Source organism: Oenanthe melanoleuca, chromosome 13 (genome assembly GCF_029582105.1).
Source record: "Oenanthe melanoleuca isolate GR-GAL-2019-014 chromosome 13, OMel1.0, whole genome shotgun sequence".
Lineage (NCBI taxonomy): Eukaryota > Metazoa > Chordata > Aves > Passeriformes > Muscicapidae > Oenanthe > Oenanthe melanoleuca.
In genome coordinates this window covers 12368772-12378524 of record NC_079347.1, presented here as the reverse complement: position 1 = coordinate 12378524, position 9753 = coordinate 12368772, and positions in this window count along the sequence as shown.

The window sequence follows — 9753 nt, the reverse complement described above, 5'->3', positions numbered from 1 at the left end:
GGGGCTGGCCTGGGCTCCCGGCGGGCCGCGGGTGTGTGTGTGCTGCGGCCCGGTCCCGCTCCCTGGGCTGGCCTGGGCTCCCGGCGCTGGCCTCACCCATGGCGGGGGCCGTTTGAGGGGCGCAGCGCAGCCTCGCCCGGTCACAGCCCTTCTGTGCCGGGTGCTGAGCGCCGGCTCCTCGCGGGGCGCGGGCTGGGCAGGGTCCCCGCCCGCCAGGCTCCTGTCTGGGGTGGGGAGGGAGGCGATGTTTCCGAGCGCTGTGTGCGGCTCCCCAGTGTTTGTGCTTCTCCCTGCAATTGGTGCCTATACGTATCTCTGAGAGGAGTGCCAGAGACTGTGCCGGGGTCTTTGCAGTGACGGAGCGACGAGCGCTCGCTGTAAACTAAAACACAAAACGTTCTACCTCTGCACGAGAAGGAACTTAACGTTGTGGGTAGCAGAGCACTGGAAGGGGCTGCCCGGGGAGGAGTCTTCAAAACCCGCCCCGGACACGTTCCTGTGTCATTGCTGCAGGTGACACGGTCGGGCTGGGTGATCCCCAGAGATCTGTTCCAACCCCATCAGTTCTGAGGTCCTGAGCCCAATTACTGTGTCCGGCAGAGAAGAGGAAAGTGAAGAGTGCTTACTGGTGTTGGGTATATTGAAATAAAGCTTTTCAGTTCTAAATCATGAGCATTAAATACCATCTAAATTGTACCATCTCGTAGTGCTTAGCTTAAAAAGGCTGTGGTGTATTTCTTAATTTATACTGGAAGAGTTCTTGGAAGTCCGGAGTTTATAGTGACATTTTTAGACAGAAGTAATGCATGAAGTGCAGTGTAAGTGTTCAGTAAAGGAAATTAGTGGTGGACCTTTCAGGAAGGCAGTATTTTTCAGGAAACTAAGTGGTGACCTCAGCTACCTTATTGTACTCAGACACTTGCTACATAAGGGAAAATACATCAGTGAGATACAGATAAGTTGCAATTTTAAAAATGTCGGAAATATTCAGAACCAATTTGTAATGAATTGCAATTATATTTTATTGCAATCTACATCTTACATTATAGATGAAGATTTCCCTTAAATAACTTAGAAAAGGCATTAAATTATCAGTTTGAAAAAGTTTTTTCACTTAAATGGGTCAAAATGTTGATAAAATATACATTTGTTAATTTCAAGAGAGCACAATGACTTTTCCTAGTTAATTAGTGTTAATTGTCTTCGTCATCACTTGCCTAATGCGGAGCCTGACTTGTTAAATTCTTTGCCTACTATTGAAGGATATTAGAAATTCCATAGTGAGCAAGGGGTAAGGAATGTTTGCTTTCATGGGTCAGTCTCGGTTTCTTGTTGTCATACTCTCCTGCTAGATGTCATTTGGTTTGAATTGCCTAACTTAGGTTTTGTTTATCTTCCAAAATAATTTTGCTGTTCTTACACAGGTTCCCATCTTCAGATGACCTTAGTTTTGTGCTTAAAGTTGTAGAAGGAAAAATACCATTCATTGAGAAGTGATAGGGTTTGAGAATTCACTCTGTAGCACATCTTCCCAAAATAGTCTTGAGCAAATATATGCAAAAAATATGAAGCAATAACTCTTGTGTAATTTGCCAAGCTAAAGTTCATTTTCTTTAATAACTGTTGACTTTTTGGCATAGTTACATGTTTGAGGATCACACTGTAAACCATCTACACAAGCTGTACACCTCACACCTTCCAGATTTCCTCACACCTTCCAGATAAAACATGGCAGGATTTCAGTTGCAGTTTTGTAGGGAAACAAGCCAGGTTAATAGTTTCTTACTGCTACTGTGGATCAGACTTCACAGATCAAAATTCACTGTTGTTTTCAGAGCAATTGTGATGGTTCCCAACCCCACTGTTGGTTCCCAGGAGCATAATGGCAAAGAAAGAAATGGTTGAAAAGACTCAGTCATAGCTTTTTTTTCAGACAAACTCCACTTGGGAAGGGGTAGGTGATTCAGCACTCCCTGCTTGCTGCTGAAAGCTAAAGCTGGGCCACTCATTATAGGAGATTCCAGGACTCTGCAAAGGAAATTCAGGATTGATTTATCTGGACACTCAAAGAGAAGGGGGAAGCTTTGGTTTCCATCTCCATTCCAAGCATTAGCTCTGTATTTTATCCTCATACACTTGTGCATTGTCTATATGTGGATCAGAAATCAGATCTTCCTCTGACTTGAGTATGACAATCAATAGTTTAGAGAATCACAGTTGCTTTTGTCTTCTTAGATATTTATCTGAGCCTTCAAAGGAGAATGTAATAATGAAAGGTAATAATGTCCAGTGTTGCATAAGTTGGGTGTTTGTCAGGACTTCAGATACACAGTAAGATTAAACTGTAACCTGTGAGATGGCAGTAATAAACTGTATTTATTATGTGAATATATGCCAGATGTGTGTATGGTTTGTAGCTAAGGAGCTGTCTGGGTGTGGCTGCCCCTATGAGTCAGGGGAATGGAGGCCACACCATGTGCTGACACCTGAGTCAGGGACCCATGTGTCACCTGTGTGGCATTCTGGAGAGAGGTGAACTGGTCAGGCTGACTGCACTTATACACATCCAACTGTAGGTTATTCAGCTGTTAGCCTATAGTGCCAACTAATTCTGTACTAGTCTGAAATTAATCTCATACTCGTGGATGAGCATGTTAGCAACTGCAATAATCTAAGCAGTAGCACCAACATCTCAATTGTACTATGAGACATCAATATTTAAATGGAGATTTATGCAGATTTATATCACACCATCCAGCTATACAACGTAATATCAACTTAGCATTGTGGAGTAAGGAACACGTAAATTAGTTTTCTTCACACTTCACTCTCTGTGAATATTTTAGTGATTCTAAATTATCCATCAATGCATGTCCAAAGTGTCTGTTGCTATGGTGTTTTAATACTAAATGCAGAATTAAAGGGCTATGCAATACCATATAAAGAATATACTATATGATTTAAAGGCTATACAATAGTGTAACAATGAGCTGTCACCTTTAGAAGAAGGGCTGCCAACTTTGGTTAATACATGTATTTCTGCAAGCAAAGAATATAGACACTGGTACATTTGTGTGGCAGTCAACTGCCTATATGAGGAAAAGGACTTCTGATCAAGTAAATTCAGAAGTACACATCATGTAATCTCATGCAAATTCAGATACTGGTCACTACTGGGTGAAATATATGTTTTGTGTCTTAATAGTCCCATTAAATCAGATAAGCCTGTCAGCTTAAGAACCATTGCAAAAGACCGAAAGAAAAACAGAACACACTTACAACAGATATGTTACATCACCACAAATACTATTTCTGTGTATTTGACTGATTTCAGAATCCAAATAGTACATGACAAAATCAGTGACACCAGTAATACTTCTATCAACAGAGGCCCACTCACTTCAACTGAATGGCTTCTGTAAAAGATGGAATCTCATTAATCACCATGTATATCACAAAACATATTACTGAAATCTGCTAGTTCATCATTCACCCTCGTGTTGTAGATAAAGCAGGAAGTGCAGTGTCTTACTGAAAGAAGAAATTACAGAGTAACCATGAAAATCACATTTCAAATCACTATGGTTACAGATATTTCATAGTCAAGAGTCTTTTAAAAGCTAGGAATTGAGTCCTGATTCTCCAATGTTAGGAGCTTAATATTTTGCAAATATTTTATGTCCTGCTCTCTCTCTGTGAGCATGGCACTGAACTCTCTGTGTCCAGCCTGGCTGGATAGGAGTTCTGGGGCAGTGGGTACATCCTTGTGCACCTGAGCACGTGGCCACGTTCCTCCTACCTATCATCTACCAGCTTTAATCCCTAGAATACTTGACAAACACCATCTCTGCCAGGACAAATACTATCTCTTTATTGCCAGATGGACAAATAGGTGATTTCAGCCCGATAAGGAAACAGATACTGAAATTAACTCACTTTCCAAACATGACAGAAGCATTGAGAGTCGAGAGTAGAGACACCAGTTCAATAGATACTTTGGCCCATCCTTAAATTCCTTCCTTTTAAACAGATAACATAAGCATCTGTGAAATGTCCTGTCAGCTCATGCTGGGAGGCTTTAGGCTTGTTGGTTGCTGGTGTAATGCTCTGATCAGCACAGCTTGTGTTACAAGTGCTTTCTTTGGAAAAACTCCTATTATTCCTTTCCATAAGCTATGTCTAAGTACACAACAAATTATTAATATGTACAACAGTTGTCATGGAGATAATGTGATTCCCAAGTGCGTTTTTTGTAAGTGGCACAAACCTGGCACACCACACATGCCTTCTATGGACAATTTCTATAATGTTTCCTGTGTTAGATATATATGGGATAGATATATATCTGTGCTTTTTGTGCCCACACCCAATGGAGAAGCCACTGCTTCTGGCTTTCAGATGGCTGGCTTTAGGAATATGAAAAATGTAGGACTTCTTAGACATGGGGTTTTTTAAGCTGCAAAAATCTTAGCAATGGGCTAGACTGCTCACTTCTGTGAAATCTCAAACACAATGCAACATCCAAATTATGGCTAAAACCTCGCAGGATGTATTTTCTTTCCTCATCTTGGTCCACGGAATTCTGCCAAAATGTAGCAATTAATCCAAAAGAAGGCAGCTGGCTAATGTAGCTGGGGAGGCTTCTGGGCCATAATGAGGATAGTTTCCCTTAGAATGAGACTGCTATCCTATTAAATGTCTATAAATTCAGGTGACATTTTGTTTAGGATTATCATAACATTTCTACCCTTTAACTGTGCCCTTGAAAAGTAGTTCACTGTGTAGTTCAACCATTCTTACCTTTATTCTGTCTAGTACTGGAGATTCTGTTACACTTTAGCTGGGCAATCTGACTGTTGGAGCCATTCTGTACCTGTTTACCCTGTTTACTTGGGTGAATAAAGGAGATTCTCTGCATACTATAAGTGTTGCTTCTTTTTTTTTTTTTCCTTTCTTTCTTTCTTTTTTTTTTTTTTCTTTTTTCTTCCTTTTTTTTTTCCTTTTTTTGTCTTCTTTTTTTTCCTATATCGGTATTTACTCATCAGTTAATACAATATTACAGTTACTCTCATAATGACCTTGGGCTGGGCCTAGCAGTTAAGCTACAGAAAGGCTGCAAAAAGAATTGCAGCAAGAAAATTTGAGTTATTGCTCCCTTACTTTCTTGCCCAGTGAATGTATGTTTCTTTCATAGCACTGCCACTGTCTTGCAGTGAAGGAAGCATAAACTCACCTGTGGGTTCTAGTGCAAGTTAATAAGATATCCATGTAGGTTTGGAGATGTTGTAGGTGTCTTGTGTGACAAAACAAACACAACCTGCTAAGGATGGCTTGGCTAAACTGCTGCCTTGCCCTCCAGCTCAGCGTCAGCTCTCAAGCCCAGTTCCAGTGCTAGCTGCTGCTTTCATGCTTCCTCTGAAGAGAGAGCCTGGGGAGGGAAATTTTCTTCTGAAATCTCTTGTACGTGCTAAAGGACTAAGGAAAAGTTCACTGCACAGGCACACTTCGATCCTGATTTCACTTCACTGTGGTTAACAAGTATATTATTAGTAATAGATAGTTACAAATAAGAACCTGACCTTATTTTTAACCTAATACTGAATCAGATCTAATTGTAATAGGTGGGTTCACTGCTGTGCTTTGCTCTTTGAAGAATCTCATTCAGAACTTCAGTGCCTTCCATCTTAGGTATTAAAAATAGGTGGCAATTTGGATATTTCCTATTGTTCCAAATCTCATTTGCAGCCTTACATAACAGTGTTCTCACCAAGACGTTTATTTTAAGTGTGGGGTGGAAGAACATGCTGTAGCAACCTGAAATTATTTGCAATACTGGGTAGCTGGGTTATATAGAGTCTAGATAGAACTGTCTCTTCTTTTTTTGAGGAGCCATTTTAATATTAATCAAAATAAAGATATTAATTAATGTCAAAATGTGTAGACTGCCTGAGCTTTGGAATTACAAAATCTGGTGTTGTCTGTCACAAGCATCCTTAGATAAATTGCCTAAGCAGAAGCTGCTGGTCATTCCAACTCAATGATAGTGTAATATTTGTGAGTGTAATAATAGTAAATATATAAACATGCAAAATGTAATAACAATGGTAAATTACTTAGAAAGAGAGTAACTCCAGATGGATAGAACTGAACTTGATAAACCTGAGCTTTCTCATTAGTGACATTAGTAACACGGTGTTCATTCACAAAGTATTATATCCATTTTTAGTAGCTAAGGCCGTTTATCAGGTGTATTATCAGAGAGAAGAATTGGTTTCAGAAAACTTTCATTAACTTGAGCAATTACAATTTTTCAGTTCCACAGTGAATGCATCTGTATCAGGACTGAATGAATGAGAGGCACTCAGGGCCTGTCACAGCAGTGATTGATCTCAGCCATGCAGAATGAGAGGGAGTTTCCACCTCCCCAAGGGAGGCTCCCCAGCACAGAATCACTGGGCTCATGCTGTGGGGCACTGCCCAGCAAGTTTAATCTTGATTTACTATCAAAAATAATCTTAAAAAAATTCATCTGAACCTCCTCAGAAGAACATTTATTCCAGAAACATCATCACCTTCCAGTCCTCAGATCCATTACAAGTCATTCTCAACAATATGACACTTAAATTGACCATTCTTGTGATGGAGCTGTTCCTATATGAAGACTCTCAATGTAACTTTTCTTAAATGGCCCTCTCTGTCCTGATTGTAGTTACATTTCCTTTAACAAATGTTATCTTTTCAACAGAAAATCATTTCTATTTTTTTTTCTAGTAGGCAGAAAAAGTTCACTGGCATAGTTCCTACAGCTCTACTTTTTGACAGTGTCCAGCTGAAGACAGTCAGGAAATGTACCAAAATCTACCAGGAATTACTCATGTGTAATTAATATACCAAGTGAAAGAATTTCCACAATAAAGGTGTGTACATTACAGTAGCCTTGAGATAGGGCTGACTTATTCCAAAACAAGTTCTTCTGGTTTTATGGGACTATTTAATGCACTTCTGTGCTAAGGAAAATAACTCTTCTTCTCACTCTGTACTATGAAACCAGTTAGCAGGAGGCTGGTGAACAAATCAGGAGACAGGAGATGTCTCTTGTATCTGTTTAAGGATCTTCAAGGCCATTTCAATTCCCACTTCCACTTCTGTGAAGTGTTATACCTACTATTAATTTTGCTAGTTATATGAACAGATTTTCTAAAGTATAAGGTATCTTAAAGAGTAAAGTCATATTTGGAAAACAAATTTGTTATTAAGTCTATGAAAAAGCCTCTGGGCAGTGTACTGAATGCAAATACTTGCATTTTGTTCATCTGCTCCAATGTTAATGCTTTCTACATATAATCCAGAAGAAATATATATACACATATACACATTCCTTGTAGAGATGGTAGCTTCTCTAAAAAATACTGACAGAGGGTATGTGTAACATGGCTTTTCACTTGTCTCAGGAAATTCTGCAGTGTTCAGTGTCTTGCAGACACAAAATTTCACTTAGTCTGAAAAGCAGCTCTGTATAAGATGGCACAATCACAGCACTGGACAGTAAGATTTCTAGGTGAGGGAGTGACTGAATGTATCCACGTGAAACTACTAATAAATATTTTTAAAGTGGGGTGCTACCAGCAAAGTGCAGCTTATTGTGAAGTGAGACCATGTATGTAGCAGATGCTGGTAGCCCCTATGCATCCAAATCCTTTCTACTTCCCTTTTTTATCATGGGATTGTGAATTGTACTTTTTTGCTTTTGTAATTAAAGGGTAGATTAGATGGAGAGAACTAGAAGAGCTGCATCCATTAATTTAATGTAGAGAATTTCTCTATGTTATAATTTATAATGGGATTTTACTTGAGTGCAATAAAACTCTACAGTGTAGTGCTTGGGAATGTTTACTATATGAGCAGCTTCACTGTTGAAAAGATTTCACTGAGTCATGCTATGACTCTCTGCCAAATACCAATCATATGACCAAGCCAGCTAGATAAGGGTGTTTCTTCATGTCCAGTACATTTCACATGCCACCCTACACTGAGCCTTTTTTTGGCTGTTCACCTGTGGATTTTATGTGGCAGCAAAGGGGGACAATATAATCTGTCTGCATGTGTTTAAAAAAGGAGTAGATACCAAGAAGCACAAGCCAGCTGGTCTAGTATTAAGAATAGTGTTACAAGAGGGGTTGGGTTTGACATGATTTCGTAAGTAGATTTAAGGCAGACAATCCAAACCAAACATTCTGGTAAAAAGCAGTGAATATCTTGCCAGTTCCAGGAATCAGGATGCTACCCAGGAGATAACAAACAATTTCAAAAATTCAGAGAACAAACTTCCTTATTTCTGTTGAGACAGGGGTTTTAATTTCTACAGTTAAGACAGAAAAAGAAAATCCAAAAGTAGATTAATGAGTTTTATATGCAGCAGTGGACACTGCTAGATTTCCTTAAATCTAGTAAAATATTTATATTTAACTGCAAATATTTGAGTGAAACTTGTGTTAGCTACACTTTGGGAAATTTCTGTTTTATTCCTGAAATGTTTTTTATCTATGGAAAGCTACAGCAAATGTCTTGTGCTAGTGATTCTTTACTCAGCAAGCTCCAGCTGCTGATGCATAATGCCCATCTCCCACACAGCTCACCATGGCTAGCAATCAATACATTGTCTCCTGCAGACAAAGGCTACTCCTCTGATAATCAGTCACTAGGATAGGGATGAAATCATCAGGCAAAATAGTACTAGAATGAGCACAAAGGCTCACTATGGGCTCAAGTGTCTCTGCTGCAGCCCTTAACTCCAACTAAACTATCCTACAGATTAACTTGCTCTTGGTGACTACTGAGTAAGGAAGTTAATGGGACAAGCACACATAGCACAGAAAGTTTAAATTATATTTCCCATCAGTGTGATCTGTGAAATCACTGTTAGGCTGCATGGGAATACTTGAGAGGTCACAAGGGATTATATGAGCATTTATGTTGCATTCTGTCGTAGGTGTGTTCAGCTCCATTGATATCAACCAAATTGTTTCCATCTTCAGTAATGCTGCATTTGCCCATAGGCCTTGAAAGAACAATATGGTTTTTAACTGTGCATATTTATCTGTCACCAAGATCTCAAATTTTCAGTATTCAACTACTGAATGTACTGAAGCTTCTCTGCCTGGTGTAAGGAACTGAAAATGGTTAATGATTTCAGAACAGAACACACCTCACCTTCCCTCAGAACAAAGCAGAGCATTGCTTTAAATGGCAGCAGGCTTTGTCAGGAAACCTGCTATGTGGTGCCCAGATCTTCACTGGATATGTCACTTCCTTTCTCCTGCTTTCCTTTATTTATTACTTCTGTAGCTCTCAGCTGAGGAATGGCTCTTGATCTGGCTCTTTCTCACTTCCCTACTTTTAACTATAACCTCATCCTTCCTCCCCTTGAAAAGCACTTCTGGTTTGGAGAAATATTCACACCATTTAAGCGAACCTATGGTTTTAGTGAGCAGTCTCTCCTTTGGCATAATTTGTTGCTCTTCAAACCACAGCAGAAAACATTCCATGAGATAATTAGCAGCTGTGTTCAGGGCACTCCAGGGGAGATGCAAGTCTGAATTTTAACAGAATGTTTGTATATCTGATGTAATTTTGTCTCATCACAGCCTGTGTAAGCTCCCTATGCAACAGAACAAAGGACAGAATTAACCAATGAGTCCAAAAGCCTTACACGAGGAAAATAACTATTTTCTTTCCAACAGCTGGTGCAGCATT